The following is a 27,947-nucleotide window of genomic DNA, read 5'->3' as shown; positions in this document are numbered from 1 at the left end:
ATGTACGGGGAAGAAAGAATAGTAAATACAAGAGCCTTGGGCCAAGAATGTTTGCTGGTATTTGAGGGAATGCCAGAGGTGTGTCTGACTGAATCAGTGTGGGAAGCAGGTAAGTGATATGACATGGAATCACACAGGCTGTGCAGTCAACTAATGGAGAATATTGCAACTACAAAGAAAACTTTGAGTGATATTTTGTGTGAAGTGGGAAACCATTTAGGTTTTAGACAAAATACTAGCATGACTTGACTTATGTTTTATTTGGATCATTCTGGCTCTTGGGATGGAAATAAACCATAAGAGAGTAACAGGGAAGCAAGAGACCAGTGCAGAAGCTATCAATGTGTCAAATAAATGTTATTGTTATTCAAGCACCAGATAATTCCTATATGTAGCTGTGGCTTTTCAAAAATAGAAAAAAATATTGACTAGCCTATTGTGTTTCCTGATGATGTCACACTAATCATGTTTTAAAATTTTGAATGGTTCAAAACTATATAGCACCGCTAAGAGTTTCCGGTCACTTCAGGTTCCATTTTAAACCTGGGAAAATGGAGTCCAAGACAGATTCCTAAAATGTGTGATTAAATTAGAATTGCTGCAGAGAGGGATATTGGTTAAAACACACATCAGCTTTGGAGTCATCCAGACACAGGTTCGAGCCTCACATCTGACACGTAGCAGCAGGGTCAAGTCACAGTCAGCCTCTATTCTTCAGTTTTCTGCACAGTTTTCTGTAAAGTGGATTTAAGTAAAATATCGACTCCAACAGGCAATGTTAAATTTAAACGAGATGATTTATGTACAATGTTTATCACTGTGCCTGGAATATTGTAAGTGCTCAATCAAATTTACCTATGATACCTATTTTCAACCTCAAAAGTCATCTTCAACATAAAATTTGAAGTTTCGACAGTCTGACAATTGGTTTAAGATAAAGCTGCACCATCAAATCATATGTCTGGCTCATCATCATAATCCATCAGAGTCTAGCGTTATCTTGACATCTCTCTCTTTAAATGGGCTACATTTTGTCTTCTGGACCCCTAACTCCCTTTTTCACATGCTGGAATCATTCAAATTTTTTGCACTAGAAAATTTCTTTCTTCCAGATTCCAAAAGCCTCTGCTTTAAAAAATAAGGAATCAGCAGGACACAACACATGACGTAAGTGTAAGAAATCATGTTTTACAATCTCCCTGGAACGACCAACACTATTGCGATAGTCAAATACATTTTAAAATGTATTCTTATATACAAAGCACAATTCTATAGGCAGGATACCCACATCAAAGCAGTATGTTTAGGACCAATACATTCTCTTATGTTCGAATTTAGCGAGATATGCCCCATAATCCAATTAGAAAGTAAAATGGGCTTAATTACTTAGCTCAGATCAAAGAATACAAGGCAGCAGAGAATCTAATTAAAATTAATAATATGATGGGCAACTTTATCTAATGCCTAATCTAGGGCATTTCATTTTAATTTAAACTCAGCTCTCAAATTCACAGCATGGTCTGATCATTGTCACTGATTGTTATGAAAGCTGATAACCCTGTAGCAAATCCTTCCTGTGTTGTTGTTGCCCAATTCTAAGTAATAGATTTAACTCTGTTCAATAAAGAGAGGTCAAAAAGTTCACTCTGCTACATGTTTATATTGAATTTCTTTAGCCTCCTCTCTCTTATTTTAGCCTGATTAATATGCATCAGATGTTATTGAATAGTATAAATGATGTATGCAGTGTACACAGCCACAGGCCATATTTATATTGAGTGAGAGCAGTGCCTAAGTAAATCAAGAACTCTCATATGCTTCTAAACCTTACTTATAGTACGTTTACAAAGTACTATTTATTTTAATGTTTGGACTAAATCGATTCACCAGTACAGTCCAAGGATATATTAAAATCATTTTGTTGGCAATATGTAAAGAAAAAAAATCTAGTTAATTTATGGATTGTTAACTTCTATGTGTTTGAGCGTGTATGTGTGTGTGTGTGTATGTGTATATGTATACACACACGTGCACAACATAGGTATTGCACATCCAAACCACAGCAGAACAAACTTTTGCCTTGGTTGGTGAGACAAGCTTTAGTCAATGTTTTAACTCCCAGGCAGAAATGACATATTTCCATCAACTGTTGAAATTGCCCAACCATCTTCCCAGAAAATAAATCAAAACATTGTACTATTAAACATATACATTATAAGCCTCATCACTCTTTAAAACAAAAATTTTAAAAGGTGTTTTGATGCCTATACACCAGCAACTGTATCTGCAGTCAAAATACAAAAGCACTCCAAAGGATTATAAACCCCTGAGAATAGCAAGGGCTGCTTTGGGAGAATAATCATAATCACTTATAGTTATCCAGGTCAGGACAAAGTGATGACAAACAACAGATTAAGAGCCACAGTGGATGGCTTAGATGAGGATCAAAGTGGGAAGAAGCTTAAAAAGAAAAAAAAAAGGGGGTTAGGAAAAGGTTTGGGAGCTGGGCGTCTTCTTCTACATAGAATGTATGCACTGGCCCTCTTTTGGAAGCTCTGCAATTATGTTCTCGTGGGCTTCCTTTCACATTTTAAAGCCAAGCATATTAAATCTTGACCTTTCTGTGTATAGAAGCCTACCGAAAGAGGCCAGATCTCCAACATATGCCACAGAAAAGAAAAATAAATTGTAGAACTATTCTTTGGTGAACTATTTTGCATAAAAATATTTCCCGTAAGTGTCTGATTAAGTGCTATTAAAAAAAACTACATTCAAATTGATTAGCTAATAACTCAAAGTGATTGAAATGTGTGGCTCTGCACAGCAGGGTAAATTCATGTAGTCAGTATCCCTCTTGCAGTGGTGCTTAAACTTAAGCACTCCCTGGTCATTCCACCTGGTTTATGCAACTCCCTGAACGTGCATGTAATCAAACACTCCCACTCGTTCTAGGATAGAGGGTTGAGCCACAATATATTTTTTGCCCTTGGGGATGTTTCTCTTGATGCTAAAGCAGTTGGTTTCTGCAAGTGATACCATAGTGGCTCTGTGTCAGTACAGCAGGAGGTATTTTTGGTACCTGTTGAATCAGTTACGTTCTAGGCCACTGCATAATAAATCAGACCAACTAAATATTTTTTTATTTAATTGAGTTATGGATGGACATTTTAATTGTAAAAGTCCATCAATTCTTGAGTGAGCAAGTGAGAAAGTGAGAGAGAGAGAAAGAGAGAAAGAATTGAACATATTAGACAAATTGAAAAGGATAGTCTGATTAAATTCCTCACACACCAAAAAAGAAAAAAAAAAAAAAAAAGAAATACAAGACTGATGACCGCTAAGAAAATTAAGGACAAGTCTGTACTTCTATAAAATTAAATGTTGTTAGGAGAATTCAAATACCAAGTGAGGAAAATGTCATTATTGTCTTGACACATCTGCCACAGAGATGAATTAGTCAGCTGTGTAGAGCACACCAAATGCAAATGTGCTATCAGAGAGATGATCATTTATTATGTTATTTTTAGAAGATATGCTGTGACATATTTATTTTGAAAAAAATGTATCTGGTTGCATGTAGTTAATTATGAAGAATGGAGAAAAATAACTGAATAATATCAAGGCACAAAACATGTAATCTTGTTTTTTTCTGATTGAATTATCTTGTCTGAATGTCAAAATTACTTTAGATTAATTAAATAGCACTGTAACCTTCAGCTTTTTTATTACCTCAACTTGGTCTTCGAGTCATCTTTGATAATATATTTGGATAATTGGAAACATTTTTGTCGTTCACATTTTATCACAAAATAATTTTGACGTCAGCTGCTTTATGTATTTTACATGGATACTAGATAACTAGAATATCAAAACATATTAATATAAAAAGTTCTTCATCAGGTTTCTATGAACAGTGATTCTTCATAATTGCTTAGCATGTTTGCTGTGTTGTAGAGAGCCATGTGGTGATGAACCCAATTTAATTGAAACCAGCAGTTTTTGAATACTGATTTTATTCAAGGCTTTATGCAAGTCATTTTGGGGAAACAATAACAACAAAAAAGATGATACAACAGTTCCTACAGTCAGGAAGCTTAGGATATAACCTATTGAATGAATATCTGAGAGGTAAGAAGGATATTTCCCGAGGAAAGAGAAAGAAGTGCCTACAACTCTTAATGGTGCTGTACAGGTTTGAATCATTCACATTTTAAAGCATGATTAGTGTGACATCATCAAGGAACACAATAGGCTATTCAGTGGATGGATGAATAAAGAAGAGGTGGTACATATATACAGTGTAATATTACCAGCCATATGACAGAATGAAATGTTGCCATCTGCAACAACATGGATGAACCTAGAGGGTATTGTGCTGAGTGGAGTCAGTCAGAGAAAGACAAATGCCATATGATTTCACTTATATGTGGAATCTAAAGAACAAAATAAACAAACAATACAGAAATAGACTCATATATACAGAGAACATTTTGATGGTTGCCAGATGGGAGAGGGTTTGGAGGGGATGGATGAAAAAGGAAGGAAGGAATTAAGAAGTACAAATTGATGTTACTAAACAGTCACGGGGATGTAGGGTACGCACAAGGAATGTAGTCAGTGATATTGTAATAACTACGTATGGTGTCATATGGGTAATAGATTTATTGGGATGATCACTTCATAAATTATATAAATATGTAATTGTTCTGTTGTACACCTGAAAATAATATAATATTGTATGTTAACTCTAATTGAGAAATAAAACAATTATTTAAAAATATATTTTCCATCAATTGAAAAAAAGGACTCTTTTTTGCCTCATAAATAGGGCTAGCTCAAGTATATCTCTATGGAGAAGACACCACTTAACTGAGTTGACAACAATTGTTAGAATTTTGACAAACTAAAAGGAAGAAAATGATACTACATTGTAAGTTTTTCAAAAAAAGCAATGGGGTAAAAAATGCAGAGTGCTGTTGGGAAATGTTTACTTTTCTTGATTAGTTGGAGCATAGATGGTACAGAGAGAAAAAGAGGGAAGAGATAGGTAGGCAACAAGACTGGGGCCAGAGTTTGGACTTCATACCGCAGAGCCCCTGGCCCATTAAGTGGCACAATGTCTTACAAGCAGGGCTTTGAAGGTCATTCAAACCCGTCCCTCAACAAGTACCTGCTTAGATAGGTACCAAGTATCTAGGTAGGTTTAAATAATGTTTAATCATTTTGTGCCTGTTTATCCATCTAAAATATTGAGATGAAAATAGTACCATTATGTTATTTTGAAAGTGAATGCAATTAAATCAGCTAAATAGTGCCCAGCACATAGGGAGTGCCCCATAACGTTAGCCATTATTAGACTTGAACCAGACAGGGATGCACATGACTATATCTGACAAGGTGAAGTATGGGAAATTTCACAGACATCGTTCTTATTGAATGAATCTTCTGGAGGATTCACGGTGCTATTAAGAATGACTTTCAGGTGGCCGATTAGCTCCGTTGGTTAGAGCTTGGTGCTGATAACACCAAGGTTGCAGGTTTGATCCCCACATGAGCCACTGTGAGCTGCACCCTTCTTAAAATACAAAAATAAAATAAGATTAAATAAAAAAGAAATCACTTTCAACATGCCAACTCTGCTAGGTCACTGGCATGGATTACTCTTTATGAGAGCACTGATTTAAAGACTTAGTTATGCATTTTCTAATTCATGCTTTTAATTCAAAATAAGAAATATGCACTTATTTTCAGAAAAACATGTTGAGTAGGTTAGAAAATAAAACAAGAAGCAAATATCGCAACCACTGAGAGTTTAAAAACAAACACAATTTAAGTGACCATTTAACCATTCTTAATAGTGGTAATTATATTTTTGCTTTTATACCTGTCCAAATGTTACCTCGTTTGGAAAAGGATATTTTCTTTTTGTGAACAAATTTTATCAAAAATTAAATTTTCCTCAAATTGCTATCTCATTCCTCCTCAGCTTCAGGTTTTCTTTGTTTCTCATTTTACCAGGAAATCATCTAACTATAAGATGACTCATACTTTTATTTAAAATGCTCAGCACAGCCTGATTCTTTTTTTTTTTTAATCAACATCATCAGATATGTTGAAAAAGGAAGAAAATAGATATTGCAGCATATAAGGCAATTATGAAAAACTATAATATGAATTTGGTTTTAACTATACTCTAAAAACCTACTTAAATCAAAGGAAATAATATGTCACTTGGACAAAGTGATAGTTGATGCAATGGGAATAAGATTCTGGGTAGAACACACCAAATAAGAAGTTAATAGAATCATGGATATAATGCTAGGAAACCCCAAAGTTTCAGAGTTAAAAATAAAACATTTGTTTAGCACTTATTATGTGCCAGCTACTATAATAAATGCTTTATATGAATTATGCCATGCAATCTTTATAATAATCTCATGAGATATTTATCATTATTTTCCCAATTTGACAGGTGACTAAAATGAGGTACAGTACCTTGTACTCGTTTACATAGCTAGAAAGTGATAGGGATGATTCAAGACAGGCTAATTGGAAAAAATAAAGAAAACAATTTTCTACACTGGTATCTTAAAGAAAATTGAGAAATAATTAGAATATTTGTTCTGTTGCCTATTACCATGTAACAAACTACTCCAAAATTTAGAGAAATAAAACAATGATAACATTTATTTTGCTCATAAATGTTCAATTTGGACAGGGCTTGGCAGGGATAGATAGCTTATCTTTGCTTCACTCATCAGCCAGAGCAACTTGAAATCTGGAGGCTGGAATCATTTGTAATCTTGCTCCCTGTCATATCTGGAGGTTGATGATGGCTGCTGGCTGAGACTTTAGCTTGTACTTTTGGCTGGAACACCTAAATGTGACCTCTCCATGTGGCCTTGGCTTCCTCAAAACATACTGTCTGGGTGCCAGGGTGATGGTCTCAAGAGAGAGCCAGCTGGAAGTTGCATTGCATTTTAAGAACTAGCCTTGAATATGAAGTAGCATCATTTTTGCTACATTCTGCTTGTTGAGGCAGCCAAACAGCTTACGTCATTTCAAGGAAAGAAGAAATAGATTTCAGTTGTTGACGGGGTAGTGGCAAGGCTCTGGAAGAACATGATTGGAATTACTGCAGTGACAATGTTTGGAAAATGCAATCTGCCATAATGTAAGAAATGAATGAAGAGTGTGAGACACTAAAGTTTCCAGTGGAAGAGGAAGTAACTCTAAGGAGGGAATGTTCAATAATAGTGGAAAACAGTGGTGATAAATGATAGGTGACATTGACAAAGCCAGTTTTCTGAATATGTGGAAGTCAGGTTGCAATGCCTTACAAAGGGAATGGGAAAAGAGAATATGCCCAATGGAGTTTTGCATCCCGTGGTTCCCATCAATTTATCTGGCCTTATCTCATATCCCACAGCTGGCTGTGCTGCAGGCACAGTGGCCTCCTATAAAGTCCTTGCACTGGTGTGCTCCATCCATAGGAATTTTGCACATGGTATTTCTACTGCTTGACATGCGGTCTCCACCCTTTTTTAAAAACTTGGTTTAATCCTGTTCCTTTTACTGATTTCATTCATTCATTTTATCAAAGAATTGTCCGGCATCCATAACAAAGCAGATATTTAATAGTACTCTTTTTTTAATAGTTACCTCCGTTTGTAAACATTTATTTATTTTCTTCCATTGTTTGATTAATGTCTGTCTCCTTCATAAGTCAGCAAGATCTGTGAGACAAGGAATATATCTGTTTTTGATTATCCCCAAAGCCTAGCAGAATGCATGGATCTTATAAGACTCTGGTTAAGTAGTTACTAAATGTGTATAAAATAGACTTATTTTTTGATAACCTTCATGTAAAAGGAAAGAAATATGTAGTATTTAGGGGAAAATACAGGGTTAAGGATATTCACTAACACAAATGATAAAGCCATTGTAAACCACCAATGAGAAAGAAGTAATTGAGTTATAGTGTTTGTGTTAGTGTAGGTTAACCTTTGTAACAAGTAGACCCAAAATATGTATTGATTCAGACAAAACAGAAGTATATTTCTTGTTTGTTACAATAAAAGACAATTCCAGCCAAACAGAAAGGGACTCTGCTCCATGCAGTTATTCATCAACTCACGCTGATGATCTCTGTACTGTCTTTCACACGTAACTTCCATGGTCACATTATTGAATATCTCCGTGTAATTCAGCCAGAAAAGGAAAGAGGGTGAGGATTGCATGGTTTGAGGTTTTCCTAGGCCAGGTTTAGAAAAAACCATCATTTACCCTCAGAGTAAGCTTGAATCTGGTCATACGACCATAAATGATGACAAGAGCCTGGGAACTGAGCTAGAGATTTGCTCAGAAAGAAGGGAAAACTAGTCTTGGAGAAAAGCCAACAGCCTCGGCTGCCACAGTCAACCAACAGTATCTTGCGATATTATCATTTCGAAATACCTTTCAAGAAATGAAAGGTATCTGTCAGAATACCTGTCAGAATACCTTTCAAGAAAATTGGAAAAGTTTGATAATACATAATTACTAAAGCAAATGTTATTGATTGATCATAAGGTGTTTGATAAAGCGAGAATAGAAATGTCTCTAAAGCTGAAATTTTGAGTTCGATGGTAGGAAAAAGTTCTCTAATTAATGATTGAAGTATTCAGAAAAAAATCCTCTTTTATGGATTATTCAAGTAAAGTCCACAATATCTTCTTTGAAAGTCTAACATGATTGTTCACCTGATTATTCAGAAGTTATGAGTGCTATTCATCAGTTATATAAGAAAAAAGATGTGTAAGTGATGATTTATTGATGCAGCTTGCAAGGGGGGCTACAGGGAAAGGGAAAACATAAAATTATTAGACTCCCAAGATCATAATTACAGACGTGAGTTTGAGCAGGGAATTTCTAAGACTTGAAAACGATATTTAAAAATCAGAGTATGAAAGACACTGAATAAGAAAGGAAAAACATTACTCATTCCTTTTTTTCATTCCTTTTTTTACCTCAAATATTCTTTTATAGAATTGTCTTAAACATCATTAAAACATAAGTGTCCTACTAAATTTGACTACTTTATATATTTGTATGTATCTATAGGATATGCTATCTTAAGTTGCATTTTTAAATCTTGACTGAACGACTGTAAACTATTTCTATCAGTTTCTTCTTCCCTTTCTGTTCAGGGACCAATCATTTCTAAAAAGGGGGCCAATCACTTGCAGTAGACATTGCTCAGTTAAACTTGGTGCATGGAAACTGTATCAGTCAGGGTCCTATGAAACCCAGGTGGCACATATAAAAAGAGTAAGTAGAATTTAATGATGGTTCTATTTACAAAAGTGTATGCAGGATTAAGGAAGCCAAGAAGGGACTAGCCATGGCCAGGAAGGGAAAGCAGATACAGTGGTTTTCATGACCTAGTGACAACTGTTGTGTAAGAAAAGGACTTCCCACCTAAAGGTAGCCTCTGACTACCTTCTGCCTGCTGAGAACTAGGAAACAAATCCCTCAATCTCTCTCTACTCTCCCACGCTGATGTCCTGTCAGTGAAACTTTCCATTGGCCAAGACACTAAAAGTCAGAGAGGCACTTAGCCTAATGATGAAATATGTAGAATTTAGCCTCTTGGGGCAAGGCACAAGGTGGAGAACTATGGTAAATATACCTAGAAAGACAAACAGAATATTCAGAACAGGTGCAAGAACATTTGTGAGAGAGATATTAATAGTGTATATAATAAACACGTGCATTTATATATTTGTGAAATCTGTATTTTGTTGAATATTTGTTTTCCTTAAACACAAATATGAAAGTTTTAAAGGGAAAGGATTGAATCTGCATAAGATCTTATCAAAATATGAAAGGGTTTTTTAAGTATGTGTTTTGAGTCATTGCCAATTCATGACGAAATAGAGCAGCATAGATAATGCTAAGACTGACAGCTAAGAACCCTGTTGAAGCATGAGTTTGTCTATACTGCATGTTCACTGAGAGAGAAAAGAGAAGAGGAGGAGTCAGAATAGGGACCTAGAAGAGCTACAGTATTCAAGTTTGGCAGAAAATCTTGACAGAATACATAATGGCCAAGGTACCCAGACTGATGATCAGGGTCCAGAATTTCTAATCCCACAGCATTGTCACTGGAGGCTTAATTGGCATCAGTCTGGCTGGGAATGGCCATAACTCAAGATTATGTACACCCACAGGTCCAGAGGAGAAAACTGGAGATGGATCAAGCAAAGCAAATAAGAGCTTGTGGCAGGCAGGCAGAGCTCAGAGGAAGCCGGCAATAGATAGGGATGAAGGAAGACTGAGATTGTTGATTGACCCTCAGAGAGGTCCATTACAGTAGCTCGATTATTATCGTACAGATGGTAGATGGATGAATAGAAGTTCAATTCCAGGTCTTATTGTCTCACATAAAAATTATTTTTGCTGTAACATACGGCCTACAGCAACGAAGAAATAAAGATACCGTCAATTAAAATGAACTATTCTTTTAACAAGTCTGAAAAGTTTTCCTTGCAACAGAATCTTTCTACTTCGACCAAAGCAATACTATAGTTGTAATGTACAGTCATAAAGCCAACAACACAGTGGTAGTGGATCACAATGCGTCTGACCGAGAAATTAACACTTTGGCGATAGATTCAGATATTCTGTCTCTAAGACGTCTATCTCAGATTAAATTTGAGAACCAGATATTTTTATTTGCATTTATTTATTTATTTAACCAGTTTCGGGTGTACAAAACAATGTAGTAGACATTTCATCCCTCATAGAGTGATAACCCTTCCCCCAATCTATTGGCCCTCTGACATCGTATATAGCTATTACAATTCCATTGACTCATATATACATATTAAATTATAGTTGACATTCATTGTTATTCAGCTTCAGTCTCAGGTGTATAGTGCAGTGGTCAGGGTCAGGTATCTACACCGTCCCTGAAGTGGTCTCCCTAATAAGACAAGTGCCCATCTGACACCTACAATATATTTTAAAGGAAAAAACTGTATACAGTCTATAAAATTGTTTCATTATCACATCTGCAGCTATTTTTTTCTTAATGAATTACAGATTAAAATGATTTGCTGGATGTTAGCTGAATTTATTGTAATCATTTCACAGTATGTGTAAATCAAACCATCATGCCAGATAACTTAAAGTTATACAGTGATGACAATTATTTTCCAATCAAATTGGAAAACAAAACAAAACAAACAAACCACTGACATACAAACACAAACTTAGGCTGATCCAATTTCATACCTGCTGGTATTGCTGTTCCTTTACACAAATTAAAGTCTTCTACTTGGGGAAAAAAATTTACTGTGCCTACTCCTCAAGATATTTTTTATATCATCATGGAGTTTTATAGGACCCATTAATTTTTACTAGTATAGTGGCATAAGAATGGATTTGCATTTCAAAACAAAATACTTTCGTAAAATCTTAGCTCTCCTTAGGATTGTACAATGCTGTACAATCTGCAGTTTATTTGAGCCTTAGTTTCCCCTTCTGAAAAATTGGGATACTGTTATCTGTTTAACTTGGTTGTTTCCTAGTCCATAAAGCCTATAAACATTTTTTGAAATATGTAGTATTTCTAAGAAGGCAAGACTTGTTCCTAAATGTGTCATTTGCCCACTGTTTCTCAAAGAAGGTGATACTCAGGCCCCTTTTTTGAATACTGTGTATCCCAGAACTTTGTCCTATAGGTTTTATGGTGTCTCTGGAAAACATGGATGCTTTGATAAACTTTATTTATAAAATGTGTCTAAACTAAAGACTAACGCCCCCTTCACACCCGAAGACTCCAGTAGCTTCTTTCCTTTCCTGACATATGAGGTAATGTTGCTTTAATTGATCACAGAAGAGATGGCAGAGTATGAAGATGGTAGAAGGACGGATCGCAGGGATAGTGATCGCAGGGATGCCGTTACACAAATGTAGAACATCTGCCCCTGTCTCTTCCAAAATTCTACTACAGAAAGCATGTTTCCTGTAGTCATCCAGTTCACCTACATACTCCCATTTTCTCTTATTTACAAATACTAAAAGTAGTACAAAAAAACCCCTTAAAACCTGATATTTATAATGCATCTAACATCTGTAGTTCCTATGTTGTGTTGCTACTTGTGGGTTGGTCCTTATTCTCCCACCAGTGATGGACCAAAATCTCAGAGCCCCTAGCAATTTTCACCCTCTTCTATGGCCACTTCTACCACTTTGAGATTGAAGCATGTTATGCATCCAAGCCTATCGATTCAATCAACACTTTATTCCAGGTGATTCTAACTTTAGTGAGTCAGAAAAAAACAAAAGCCTCTTTCCTTGTCTTGATTAAGCTATAATATTATGAGGTTATTATATCATTGTTGTAACATTTTCCATTATCCCTTTAAATGTTTTTTTTGTTTTGTTTTTTGTTGTTTTTTTTTAGTTAAGAAATATTCGACTCAAAAAGTGTAAACAGGTGACTTATTGCTTTTTTCATTACTGCTCACACATGTCCTCTTGTGGTGTATATCTTGATGTTTCATTTTGTTTTGTTTGATCTTAAGAAACAGCCTCGTCCTTAGCAAAAATCCAAATCAAGTCAATGAAATAGTCAAGTCAATGAATTGTACATTTTATTCTATATTTTTATAGCAACAAAATTTACTTTCCTACTAAATTGGATAAGGTCACATTGATTATTTTTAGACAAATTAAATACTTAATAGAGTCTGCATTTAATCACACAGTAAAAGTTTATCAATCCCATATTTCTACAGTATTTATTTATTTATGCATGCATCCCATGGAAATTTGTAGCCCAAGGAAGTTAAGTGACTTGTTCTAGATCAAACAGTAAGTTAAGCGAAGTGCCAGAACTAAAATTGTATCTTCCAGCTCTCATCCAAGTATTGTATTTCAATTCAGAGCTGTTTGACACTTTACGTGAATGTATCATCGTAGATGACGATGGTGATAAAATCACTATTTATATACAGTAATAGAGTCCCACAGCATCAGTACACTCCTGTAGGGTAGAGACTGTTCATAGAATTAAGAAAAGTGGAGCTGGACTCTCAAATTCAAACCCCAATTGTGCCATCAGTAGCTGTAAGATTAGAATACCTTACTCTTCAACATTCTGTGATATAGTTTTCTAAAATTTAAAATGAAATAGCAATAGTATTGACTCAAGTGTTTTGTGAAGATTGAATCAGTTAATGTAAGGGACTGGCAAATAATAATAGGAAGCCCTCTATGAAAATGGTGTCTGTAAATAAGAAGCTGCTCTTATTATTATTGCCAGTTGATTTCACATGCACGGCCATAAAATTAAAGATCAATCAAATGTTCTAGATAAAAAAATAAAATTTAAAATAAGATTTGTTTTCAAAATGTTCTGTGAGGCAAAAAAAAAAAAAAAAAAAAAAATGTGGTTGCATGATTTAATTCTGAAAGAGAAATAACCTTAGCACCATTTTATACTTATTAACTGACACTGTGTTAGGAGTTGATATTTAAACATGATATACAATCTTTTATTGATCATTTTTCTTTCCCCCTTTTATAGCTCTTGTCTGAAACTTGCAGATAAAGGTATGCTTTGTTCTGTTTAGTAAGATTTAATGACATTAAAATTGAAATGAAGTTTGAATGTCAGAAATAAAGAAAATTAGAAAAACAGAACTTTAAATAGCCTCCTCAGCTTAATAAATCTGGAGAAATCACATGAAATTTCACCTTCTGAAATGTCCAACAGACAATCTTGCCTTACCTAAGAGTACAAGAAATGCATTTCCAAAGAGAAAGTATATTTGTTTTTACTGCTGGAATGTTGAGGTTTTTGAGTCAAATGGAGTTCCTGAGCAAGCAGCATAATGATAATTACAAACAGCATTGTTGCTTCCGTGCCTCTGCCTTGCTATAAAATATCGCATGTAAAAACAAAAAAAAGTCACTCACACAAAGAGATTATTAAATTATTTTAGGCTACATTTCAAATCAATGCCAAAAGTCAAACAAAATCCTGGCATTCTGAGTCTCAGTTTTCTTTACTGCTAGATAAGCATCAGGAAAACCCTTCCTCTTTCTAGCTATTTCTGAAGTTCAGTGTTATTGGAGAGGAGGCAACATAGTGTTGTCGTGTTTGATCACACCCACATCCACTCCCCTTTAAAACCACCCCAAGGCAGAGCTAAGGTACTGTTAATTTCTTCAGAAGGCATAGAACATCAAACACATTTTCCCAAAATGGCTTACAATAAATGATTCAGTTGACTGAATAGCTTCATGAAGTATGTTCATTTTATTTTAAATTCCCTGTAGTCTATAAAAGATTAGAATTCTGTTCATGGAAGGTTACTCAGAGAACATTAGGGTTAAAAGGAACATTGAAAACCTCCTTATTTAACTCTGGTTTTATAGATGAGGGTCAGCTAGGTGACATTACTAGGTGTGACCTTGGGTATTTTTTTTTCCAAAGCTCTTAGATTCATACTCACAGAACATTATGGCAGTTTTTCTCTGCCCTTTCAGGGAGGTGAAGATGAGTGTGCTTCTCTATACAGCTAACATTCTTTGTCATTCGCCCCCGGCCCCCACAAACAACCTAGAGAACACTTTGCAAGTCACGAAAAGAATTTGAAATTCCTCAAAACGACTTTTTGATCACATCTGTCCTGGGATCATATCTGATCCTCTTCCTCCAGGTCTATGGGAGAATAATTGTTTATCTCTCAGGTTTTTAAATTTTTTGTTTTGCTTTAATTCCATAAATAAAGTGTTGTTAATCCTTCTTAAAATATAAAATATTTCCAGCTTTTGGTGTCTTCACTGTCAAAAGCTGTCAAACTGAACATAAACAGTCTCTCAACAGTCTCTCACACCTTAATGACATTAAAATCTGAAATATCTTGGAAATTGAAACAGCAAGGGTATACTTATGAAAATGTTACCTATGAACCAAGAGAAATTAAAGTAGGAAAAGTAGATCTAATGTATTAACTTTTGCATAATTTCCATTTTCTTTTATTATTATAATAGCATCATGCACTTCTCATAATATTCAGTCAGAGGGCTGCTGGGCTCTCTGTGCTATCCAAATAGATTATACTTTTCCTCCGAAAACTAGGGGTTTTTGTTTATGTTGTTTGTTCTATATTATGAAGGTGGAGTAATGATCTCTTCAGCTCTGCTGAATCTGCGCTCTGTTCAGTAGATTGTACCTAAGAAGCCATGACAGTGTACATGTGAAGCACGTGACTCATTTTTTGATACAGAACTTTTTCCTCATATGTCTACCCTTGGTGAGCTAAAGGAATTATTTCCAGTTAGTGTAATTAGTGTCAAGAGAGTCAATTCTTTATTTTAATGCTGAGTATGAATTTCATTACCTATATCTTCCCATGAATTCATTAACGGAATTATTTCCAAGCTTTCAGAGGTGAACTTAAATTTACTTAGGTTCTCCCAGCTATATTCAATGAGTGGTGGCATCTCCTTGCTTTATTAACTAGCAAATGTATTGATATTATTAAGGATGAATTTTCTGCTTGGATCATAGTACTTATTATTCACTATGGCCATTTTCTGCTCCAGGTTTAATTTCTACATTGTGTAGCTTATTTCTGATGCATACATGTCTTAGAAAAGTTATCTTACTCTGTATCCCCTCCAGTCAGCAACTAAAACCTGCAATGTAGTTACATGCTTCTATTTTTGTGTCTGACTCCAGAAAGAACCCCGTGGATGGGTCTCAGCCAGGACTTAGTGGCTTTTCAATAGAAATAAGCCTCAAAAATATAGGTTTGACTCAGGCTGCAAAAGAAAAAAATCAAAAAACCCTAGTGTGTTTCTACGTTTCCATTGGATGTCACAATACACATAGAATCCTTCTAGTGCTTTCCGCCCAAATTGACTTAAAATTTCTTTAATTCAATGTATATTGTCCACAAATCTACCAGAATCTGTACTTCCAAACTACTGGTATCCTCTCCATTGTTTCTGAATTTCATCAGTCTCACAGATACCTTGTTTAAAACCAATAATAATAGAAAATGTTTTGTCCCATAGTCTATAAATTTATATTCCATGTGTTGTGTTTTGTTTTTTTTAAATTCATGTTTGAAAAGGGACCTAATTAAATATAAGGACACATGAATCAAATTAATAGCCTAAAAATAGGTTACAGTTAAGACTGGATTGTTCAGACTCAGCTTGTTAGTCTAAACAATTGTGGAGGATGTGACTAGTTTAATAATTTGGTTGCTGTCCCTATAAAGCCAGAAGTAGACGTCCCTTATCCTCTGCCTCATACAGTTATATTTCACTTATGAGATGTTCCAAACTCTTGTGGAGGTATCACATTTTGCCTGCCTCACATGTACAAGTATTACTCCTTAGATAATAGACACATTCATGTATGTAAGAAATAGATACATACTGGTTTTTTCCTTAGCAACACGGAAGGTATGTGACTAAGACCTGGCCCTCAGAGTAGCCCAGACTTAGCATCTTTCTCTAGTATCTAAAGGAAAAGTCTGTTTTTTGTTTTTTGGTTTTATTTTTGAGGTTGCTTGTGTTAGGTTGGATCCCCATAAGAGCACACCCTGAGGCAAAAATTTGAGGGAAAGTAGTTTATTTGAAAGGTGATCCAAAGAAACACTTATAGAAGAAGAGGGAAGAGATGAGGGAAGGAAAAGGAATCAGTTGAGGGTGTGCTTCTGAGCAGATTGCTGCTTTGGGGAACTGGAGCTCAGTCTTGTTGGGAACTTCTGGGTGATGGTGTAGAACATACCTCAAAGCTGAGGGCTACCCCAGGGGACATTCACTCCCCACACTCCAGCTTGCCCTTGCTCCACCAGCCGTAGACAGCTCCCAGGCAGAGAGACTGCAGCTGCCCAGGATGAGCACCCACTGACACATGTGGGAACTAAGAGTGCCAAAAGGATAGGGACAGGACACCAAGAACATCTACTAATCTGCTACATAGCTCAGTTGGAAGCAAGAGACTCCTGGGTGACTACGTGGATCTCTGTAAGTAGTGAACTCAGCTGAGGTTAAAGCCAGAACAGAGAAAAGCAGAAAAGAAGATACAGAGACAAACTGAAGTTGAATATGATTTGGGCCCATAAACCCAGCTGTACTTAAAGGTCTTTCTCCAGTCATTCTAATCACATGAGCAATATATTACTTTCCTTTTTCCATTCTTAGTGTGAGTTTCTATAACTCATGACCAAAAGAAGTCTAGATTTATGTACCCACATTAGGATTGTTAGGCCCAGTTCCTCCTGAAATCTTAAATGTATATTCATAGACCAGATATTGCAGGAAGAGCCTCCTGCTGCTAAGCAAACCCTCCTTCTTCTTTATTTTTATTTTATTGTGTGAATCTTATTTCTGTCTCTCGTTTTCAGCTCTATGAATGTGGCCAACATTTTCCCTTTTATTTGCTGCTTTGGTGAGTGAATGTTTGAGGGATACTCTGTTGAGGGCATCTGAGACAGGCAGAACCAGTCTGAGGAAATTGCCACAATTGTCAATCTTTAAGACTGTGGAAATGCACAACCAGAAGCCCTTGAAAATACTGAATGAAAATAACTTTTTTAGAAAAAAATGTATTTTAGGATTATTAACGTTTTGTAGTTGAAGTAATATTTATGCTAGAATTTCCTTTATTCTACATTATTTTAATTAGTAGACCCATAATCCTCTTCAGAAGGAAAACTGACTCATATAAAGATTTTTCTCTAAGGAAGGAAACTTCTCCTTGCATGATGCCTTCACAATTAAATAAGTCTGCTTCATCTGGGTCTTTGTATTCCATTTATTGTTCTACAGTACTGGTCATCTGGGATTAACTTAAATCTAAATTTCCGTAACTCATTTTTGAACTTAATTTCTGATAAAATAGAAACCTTAATCAGAGGGATCAAAGACTGTTAGCATTCTAGTTGTTTACAGTATAATGATAAATATACAGCAAAATGCCAAGTGAACGCCACTCTCTAAAATAGAAAAAATGTCCTAAATAGTTAATTTGCTACTAGATATTTTAGAAGCCCTCTATTTCTGTTGGAAAATTTTATTATTCCTGTGATTTAAACCAGTGTGTGTGTGTGTGTGTGTGTGTGTGTGTGTCTGTCTGTCTGTCTGTCTGTCTTGAGCTAGAGTCATTGATATCCATGGGACAATGTCATTTCTGGTGAGTCTCTTCCAATAATATTGGACCCACACATATTTTCCATCACATTGCTTTTCTCTACTTCTTTCATAGGCAAGCTTCTTAAGAGCCAACAGGTGTGATTCAGGCGATCTTTTGGTCAAAAATACATGGTTCACTTTTACTAACCTGGGTATTTAAATCAGGCATTGGTTTACCCTTATTTAGCATCGACTGCTGAACCCAAGCTCTCGTTCTCAATGAGTCTGATTTGATATGAGCTCACTTACTTTTCTCCTGATCTGTACCAGTTAATTTTCTGTATTTTGAGTTCTGGAAATAAAAACAAGTACCTCAGCCTGTTTTTACATCAGATAAAGTGTTTTTTTGCACCAAGAATTATATAGTATCATATCAAGCAAGTACCTCTCAAGGCTAGATTGAACTGTAGTCTGATGAGACTTTATGAAATCCTACTTGTAACAGAGATTTCCAAGAAGAATAGTAGATTTTCAATTTGCACCTTATATTTCTGTTATAAAACATTCTGCTTTTGCTTATGGCATAGGAATATGGAACCCAGATCAATTTTTTCATCTATATGGGTTTTCTTGAACAACTCTTTTTAAAGGGAGATCTGACTTGCCTTAATAACGACTGGGTTTGTGTTAGATAAAGCAGTCACTAAAGGACAACCTCCTCGTCACCTATCTAGTATTAATCCACATTAAAAAAATAATAGTTACAAATTATTATGGTAAAGTTCGATAAGAAAAGGAAAAATGACATTAGATACTGCCAACTAGAAATGCTCACTTATGCTTCTGTGTTTTCAACCAAACACACACACACACACACACACACACACACACACACACACACACACAAACATTTGCAGACTATAAACAAAATTCATAAAAGGTCACTCTGCAACCATGGTGGAATTGTTATGGATACCAGGACCGGAAAGAACCCAAATGGCACTCAGAGAGTTAGGAAGGTCAGCTTTATTATGCCGGCAGGCTCAACGGGATTCTTCCCAAAGACTGAGTCCCTAGTAAGGTTTTGATCAGGTTTTTATGGGTTGGGGACTTCCTTGAGTCGGGGAACGGGTAGGTGTCGTCTGGTGATTGGCTCCGGTGTGGCTTGGAGGGGGTTATGCAGAAGTGGGCTGGGGCTTAGGCTGGGGAACTCTCTCTCCACTGGGGCCACCATTTTAGGTCAGTTTCACATAGTGGGGAATGATTTTAGGTCAGTTTCTCCATCAGAATAAGATAAGAGACATGTACACTAGGCAACCAAAATATATAATAAAAATAACAACTAGTCATCCCGTCTTCTGGCTTATTGTTTCCCTACCCTTGAAAGCTATAATCCTACTTTAATGTTCAGGTCTCCTGGATAAAAAAAAAAATACCAAAATACCCAATGACCAAACTATCTTCACTTCCCAATGCCACCCAATTCAAAATTGACACCACTTCTTTAAACTTGCCTTAAATCACTCAGAACAAGCACAAATCCTATAAGATACCTTCTCAAATTCCCTTGCACTGAGACTCCCACGGTTCCTTTGGTATATACTCTCATTTACTATAGAAAGCTACGAAAACCTAACTCTGTGTGATACAGTTATGTTTCTAGTAGTCTTTGGCTGGTTGACTTCAACACTGGAAACATGGCAAAAATGGACCATGTAAAATGTCTACATAAAGTATGGCTTAGAGTGTAGACTGAAGTTGTAGGACAAGGTTATGATTTGATTCCAAGTTGCTTATTAAAAATGAAGTGGGAGGGTAGGAGGGGCTGTAGTGTTGTCAATTTAAATTTTCTATGCAAGCAAGAGCAATCAGAAGTACAGGAATTGTCCCAGTTTTCTCTAATTAACAACAACAGTAGTGTAAACTTTACTATAATGGAAATATTTTCTCATTTTTCTACAAATTTGACATTGATTTTTCCTTTTTTTTTAAAATCAGGGAGAAAATGTGAAATTATTAGAGCAGCAAGAATAATAAAGCCCACAAATGATTGATTTTTTAAACTTTCCCCTTCCTGAATGCCACACCCTGTTAATTTAGTGCCGTTTTAATCATTTTGGTCTAGTCAAACCAGTAAATGCATATCAAGTGATTGCTGTGTGTCAGGTACTAAACTATGGGCTGAAGGATACTGCCCAATGAAAGTACCACTTTATGACTTTAGAGAGTTCACAGGTTAATGGAAGGTAAGAGAAGAACTAAAATAAAATGGATAATTTTGCACATACATTCAGTGAAATTTTAAACCCTGAGCTAGTCTGAATTTTACAGAGCATATGCGCTTTGGTATTTGGCAAAATAATTATATAATTGTAGGTTTCCCATTTTTCTCTTAAATGTCATTTTCATGAAATGAATAACACAATTACATATAATGAAAGGAGGTAATTATGAAATGTTGTCAGGTGCTTTATATTTTACGTGCCAAGATCTTAGATTGTTTCTAAAGAGAATAAAAAGAGAAAATCAGTGTTTTGACCATTATTCACAATCCAGGGGTATAATTATAGAAGATTGTAGGGTATTTCATTCTAAGATTTACCTAAAGACACTATTTGCAAAACTCTATTTGAATGTTTTTCCTTGTAGGCTTAAAACATGCCTCAAAAAAGAGTTTATATTTTGGGTTTCTTTAGAGGGAAATCAAAAAAGCTATTAGCCCTCTCAACGTAGAAGTATATGTACTAGAAAACTGAATTCTAAGACTTCCACAACAATTCTGGTTGGCATCTAGGAAACACAGACTCCTGGGGATGGGATTTGTCTGTCATTCATGGGAAGAAGCAGCATGCAGTCAAAGATCGAGAATTATAAAATGAATCATCTTCACATGTTAATATCTATGAAATGAGTAAACAAAATATACAATAAACACATATTGTTCATATGATAAAAATACTCTATTTGAACTTCTCCTTTTTGCAGGTCCTTTAAAAAATACACATTTATAGTTCCAAGCTATTACATGTGGGATTGTCTTTTAATTACCTTCTAATAGAATCGGCATTATTATCTAATACAACTAGGCATAAATACTTACAGATATTTGTCAAATGTTTAGTTGGAGACCCAGACCATTACAAACATATTTCTCACAAAAAATGTAATTTTCATTTTCTTCCCAAATGACAGTACAGTTATTAGACTCCATCTCTAAAATGCCTACAAGCAAATTTAATTAGTTAGTTAAATGAAACTGTCAGAAATTTTAAAAACATTTTTGTAGTAAATTATAGCCCTAGGTATTTCTTAATTTGCTTTATGTAACTTCAACTGGAAAGTATGTTTATAATATTCTATTTGTTCAGCATGGATGAAAGTCACTTCACATTTACTTTCATCTTCAAATCGCTTGGCCATTTTACAGCTGTTTGAATTTTAATAAGAGGGAACCAGTTTGGAGGATTCAGAGCAAAAAAGATTAAAAAATGATAATAACATTTGGCATTTATGAGGTTTATAATAATTCTGCTCTTGGAAAATATGGAACAAGGCTGATGTTTTTGTTTCAAGTCATAAGTTATGGAAATTAATTCTACAGACAAAATTAATAGGTGTAAAAATTATGGTAATTAGAGTCATGGTAACCAGATATCTTGATGCATTAAGAGCCAGGTCTTGTATTGTGGGTCAGGAAAGGCATCACAAAATCATAGTCCTTCATTCAATAAAGCTTTTTATGTAGTATATTTAAGTGTTGTACTAAAGTTATTGAGAAAACCCACCAAAAAAGCCAGAGATAAAATAAATGAAAAGCTAGAAGGAGTCTAGTTGGCAACCACACATGCAAGTATAAAGACCTATTCATCTACATGGCTTTTCATCATTTAAAAACATTTTTTTAATACAGTTATATGCCTGAAAATCTTCCATCATCTCCTTTGAAGTTTTATTGTAAGATAACAAAAATAGAATTCACTTGAATATTTTTAGTTAGGTGCTTTGCTTGGACATCAAATCTCTTTGTGTCTTTTATCATTTTCTTTTAAGTAAAATCCCCAATTAAAGAATTTGAGATTGAAGAAGAAACTGTGAGAAAATATGTGTATGAAAGTACAACAATGAAAATTATTCCCAAAGAGAAAATAATAGTTGATATGGAAGTGGGTACATACGCATCTAAATTTCAATAGTAATAAGGTATGTTTTTAGGTAGTAGATATGTAACAGAAACAAGACATTAGAGTACAAAATAAAATGTAATTTAATAGTATATTTTACCATTTTTATTTAAAGTAGGCTGAAGTTAAAACTGCACATTCTTAATAGAACAGTGAGCTCCTTGATTTTTTTTTCTTTCTATAAAGTTTATGGAGTTTATTTGGATTTCTGAGATATAGCAAGATAGCTCAAATAGCAAATTGTACAATTTCATTTTTTTTGAATGAACTTGCAGCCTTGAAAAAGAAGTAAATTATAGCATCTTCACCTCTCATTTCTGTTTTATCCGCAAAATAACCCTGACCACATAAGCCTCATTATAAAAAAGCTTAAGGTTTAGAAAGAAAAGAAAAGAGAAATATCTCTGGATTTGGACTTTTAAGACCTGGGTTTAACAATGGAATTCCCTGTTTCCTAATCATGACAACGACGCCATACCTAACTCTTGGCTTCTTTGATATTTAGTTTTTTCGTTAATGAATGTATATGGTGAAACTTTATATTATAGACTGTTTTGAAAATCAGGTCAAATGAGTAATGAATAATACTATGTAGGTGCTTTATAAAATTCGCAGCCCTTTTAAGAAATAGTTTGAGACTGATTTTATGTTTACAATTTCCATAGGTTATTTGAATACTCTGATATGATTGTCTGATTGAAGTCACACCTTAGAAAGTAGGGGAAAGATCACCCTTAAAAGGCTGTTATTATACCAATGTCTATCTTAGGGATTAACAGAGAAGAATTCTGGAGTTTGGGAAATAACATAAAGACAGGGTAAAACTTATTATCTATGCTCTGTACTTTGAAAGATTCTGTTGTGCTTGAGTGAAATTCAGATGTAAAGCGGACAATTTCTGTCAGTAGGCAGAGAAACATCTCTATAGAGACCATATTCTGATCATGTTGATAACATTGATAATGATTAGAATACTTAATTCTTATTAAACACTTACCACTTGCTGGGTGCTCTTCTAAGTATATTCCATGTGTTCAATTTAATCCTCAACATTATGTGGTAGACACCATTGTTATCCTAGTTTACATATGGGGAAACTGAGGCATAGAGAGGTTAAGAAATTGTTAAAGGTCTCATGTCTGATAAATTACAGGGTTGAGATACAAACCGAGGCATTCTCAATTTGTTTTTGTTTTTTTCTTATTCTTATCTTAGCTGCCTTGTTTTATAAAATTATCTAATCATGTTTCTTTTTGTAGCAGCATATTTCTTTTGATTGCTTGCTTTGCTTTGTTTTTGATAACCCAAGACTTGTAAAGTCTTATTTAAATGTCTCAGTCTTCCTCAGACTTTCCCAAAGGACAATCCTATATTCAGTTTTGGCAAAGTGCAATAAAGAAGAAAACACGCCCCCCAGGACTGCTTTGATGTTAGACAACCTTAAATCGTGAGAGGTCACTAAAGCGAAAAACCATGGATTTTTCATATAGCCATGGTTAACACAGTGCTAATGAATCAGAAGATAAAATATGTGGTAATTGTGAGTCAGAAATAGTTTATCACAAAAAAAGAACTGGAGCTAAAAGTCTAAACATGTACCCCATGTGAATTTTCTTTCTTCATTGCCAAATTTGAAAAATCAGAATTTGATTTTATTAAGTTATAGCTGTGTTGGGAAAACTGGATATTCACATGCAAAATAATGAAATTGGATGCCTATCTTCTACCACACACAAAAATCAACTTATGATGAATTAAAGACTTCAACAGAAGACCTAAAACTATAAAACTTTTCAAAAAAAATATAATGGAAAACTACTTCACTTTGGTCTTGGCAATGATTTCTTGGATGTGACACCAAAAGCACAGGCAACCAAAAATAGACAAGTGGGACTGCATCAAACTAAAAAGCTTCTGTACAGCAAAGGAAATAGTCAACAGAGTGAAAAGATAACCTATGGAATGACAGAAATTATTTGCAAACCACCTATCTGATTAGGGTTAAAGCCAAAATATATAAGGAATTCCTACAACACAATAGCAAAAATCAAACAAATAAAACAAAGACACAAACAAACAAAAAACACACAAAAGAATAATTTGATTTAAAAATGGGAAAGGCATTGGATAGACATTACTCCAAAGAAGACATTCAAATGGCCAAGAGGCACATGAAAAGATGTTCAAAATTGCTAATAATCAGGGATATGCAGATCAAAACCAAAATGAAATACCATCTCACACTTGATAGGATGGCTGCTATCAAAAAGTCACAAAATAAGTGTTGATGAACATGTGGAGAAAACGAATCCCTTGCACTGTTGATGGAATAGTAGAATGGTGCAGCCATTATGGAAAACACCATGAAATTTCCTCAACAAATTAAAAATAGAACTACCATAGGATCCAACAATCCCACTTCTGGGTATATATCCAAAAATAATTGAAATTAGGATCCCTAATTAATATCTGTACCCCTATATACATTGTAACAGTATTCACTATATCCAAGGTATAGAAGTACTCCAAATGTCCCTTGACAGATAAATGGATAAAGAAAATGTGATATGTACGTACAACAGAATATTATTCACCCTTAAAAAGAAGTCCTACGTTTGGTACAACATGATGGAGTCTAAGGAACATTGTACTAAGTGAAATAAGCCAGTCACAGAAAAACATAAACTACATCATTCCACTTATAGGAGGAATCTAAAATAATCAAACTCATAGAAGGAGAGAATAGAATGTTTGTTGTCAGAGGCCAGGGGGAGGGAGAAATAGGGAATTATTGATCAAAGGGTGTAAAGTTTTAGTTATGTAAGATGAACACATTCTAGAGATATTCTGTACAGCATAGTGCCTATACATAACAATCCAATAATACTCACCTTAAAATATGTTAAGATGATAGATTTCATGTTAGGTATTCTGAACACACAGTACTAAACCACCATTAAATCCAAGCCAAAGTGGGAAAGGAAAAGACTCATATCAACATCGTTGTCACTGGACGCATAGATTCGTGAAAGTCTACTGCTGCAGGCCATCTAATCTGTAAATGCGGTGGGATCGACTAAAGAACCACTGAAAAATTTGAGGAGGCTGCTGAGATGGGAAAGGGCTTCTTCGAGTATGCTTGGGTCTTGAATAAAGTGAAAACTGAACATGAGCTTGGGATCACCACTGATATCTCCCTGTGGAAATTCAAGACCAGCAAGCATTATGTGACCATCTTGGATGCCCCAGGACACAGAGACTTTATCGAAAACATGACTGTGCCATCCTGATTGATGCTGCTGGTGTTGGGGAATTTGAAGCAGGTGTCTCCAAGAATTGGCAGCTCTGTGAGCATGCCCTTCTGGTTTACACACTGGGTGTGAAACAACTAATTGCTGGTGTTAAAATAGATTCCACTGAGCCACCCGATAGCCAGAAGAGATATGAAGACATTGTTAAGGAAATCACCACGTACATTAAGAAAATTGTCTGCAACTCTCAACATGCTAGAGCCAAGTGCTAATACACCTTGGTTCAAGGGATGGAAATTCACCATAAAGATGGCAATGCCAGTGGAACGACACTTGCTTGGAGCTCTGGATTGTATCCCGCCTCCAACTCATCCAACTGACAAGCCTTTGTGTCTGCCCCTCCAGGATGTATGCAAAATTGGTGCTATTGGTCCTGTCCTTCGGGGCTGAGTGGAGACTGGTATTCTCAAACCTGGCATGATGGTCACCTTTGCTCCAGTCAATGTTACAACTGAAGTAAGGTTTGTTGAAATGCACCATGAAGCTTTGAATGAAGCTCTTCCTGGGGACAATGTGGGCCTCAATGTCAAGAATGTGTCTGTCAAAAATGTTATCATGGGACTGTGACTCGTGACAGCAGAAATGATCCAGCAATGGAAGCAGCTGGCTTCATGGCTCAGTTGATTATCCTGGACCATTCAGGCCAAATCAGTGCCAGATATGCACCTGGATTGGATTGTCACACAGATCACATTGCTTGCAGATTTGCTGAGCTGAAGAAGATTGATTGTCATTCTGGGAATAATCTGGAAAACGGCCCAAAGTTTGTGAAATGTAGTGATGCTGCCATCGTTGATGTGTTTCCTGGCAAGTTTATGTTTGTTGAGAGCTTCTCTGACTCTCCTCCTCTGGGCCATTTTGGTATTTGTGACATGAGACAAACAGTTGCTGTGGGTGTCACCAAAGCAGTGGACAAGAAGTAGCTGGAGCTGGCAAAATCACCAAATCTGCCCTGAAAGTTCAGAAGGCTAATTGAGTATTACCCCTATACCTGCCACTCCAGTCTTAATCAATGGTGGAAGAACGGTCTCAGAACAGTTTGTCTCAATTGGCCATTTAAGTGTAATAGTAAAAGACTGGTTAATGATTACAATGCATCGTAAAACCTTCAGAAGAAAAGGAGAATGTTTTGTGGACGATTGTGTGTGTGTGTGTGTGTGTGTGTGTGTGTGTGTGTGTGTGTGTGTGACAGAGAGGGAGAGAGAGAGAGAGAGAGAGAGAGAGTTTTTAAGTTATTAGGTTTTAAGATCAGTACTTTTTAATGAAAACAACTTGACCAAAAATCTGTCACAGAATTTTGAGACCCATTAAAACAAAGTTTAATGAGAAAAACAAATAGCCACCTGTGACCAGTGGCTACTATGTTGGGCAGTATAGATAAGAAAATATTTCCATCATCACAGAAACATCTTATCAGATCCATATAGTGTTTTCCTCACTTGTTTGGTATGATTCAAATGAATAATTCTTGCTCACTAGATGATGGTACTTTGCAAAAGCAAAAAAAAAAAAAAAAAAAAAAATAGCAATATTTTTCTTTTTGTAGGTATATTGTTTGAAAGAAAATATATACTATAATCCAACATATGATGGGAATGAGAATGCTGAAGAACAGGAACACAGATAGATCATTCATTTTTCAATCTATGTAGGGCCAACTACGAGCCAGGTTCTGAGAGGCAGTATCATAAAGATGGATATAGCACCTCAGCTTTCCTTTGTGGAGATACTTGTTGCCACCTGCATCCAAGATATTGCTAAATAACCCAGACCTTGCCAAATGATGTAGTTCTTGTCGCTGGCCATAGTGATTCATTCAGGGATGGGTATGAAGAGAATTAAATTTAATTCTAGGATCTACTGCTAAATAGAAGGCAGGGGTGAGGATGATGCAGAGTTGCCAGAGGCCACCACAGAGAGATGTAGTCTGAGAATAAAGGAAAAGAATGACAGTGAGTCCTATGTCTAGCCCCAGTGTCCAGCAGTGCCCCAAAGCAATATTACTCTGCACATTTCAGAAGCTTTTTTTTTTTCTTAAATAAGTATTAGTTGCATTTCTCTCACCTGAAATGAAAACATCGTGATTTAAAAAATAATCTAAAGTGTGAAGCTAGACATGACCTTAGAGGTAATCTGAGCTTACTTACTTTTTTCTATTAAAGAGAACCCATTGGACTATTAGATTGATACATACCCTTTAGGGTCTTGGAAGTGTTGGTCAAAGCAAACAAGCATAAGCACAAAATTCGTTGAAGATTAATGGTTTATTTTAATGTAGCATTCACATTTTGCATTTCACTTTTTGGTA

General features: G+C 35.4%; 1 pseudogene; it reads left to right on the top strand.

The window, feature by feature from the left end:
- Nucleotides 1-26,615, top strand: LOC109437548 (elongation factor 1-alpha 1 pseudogene; annotated as a pseudogene).
- Nucleotides 26,616-27,947: the final 1,332 nt, after the last annotated feature.

This window comes from Rhinolophus sinicus, chromosome 16 (assembly GCF_057876585.1).
Source record: "Rhinolophus sinicus isolate RSI-liver-muscle chromosome 16, RSI-T2T, whole genome shotgun sequence".
Lineage (NCBI taxonomy): Eukaryota > Metazoa > Chordata > Mammalia > Chiroptera > Rhinolophidae > Rhinolophus > Rhinolophus sinicus.
This window is presented reverse-complemented; position numbering and strand designations above follow the sequence as displayed.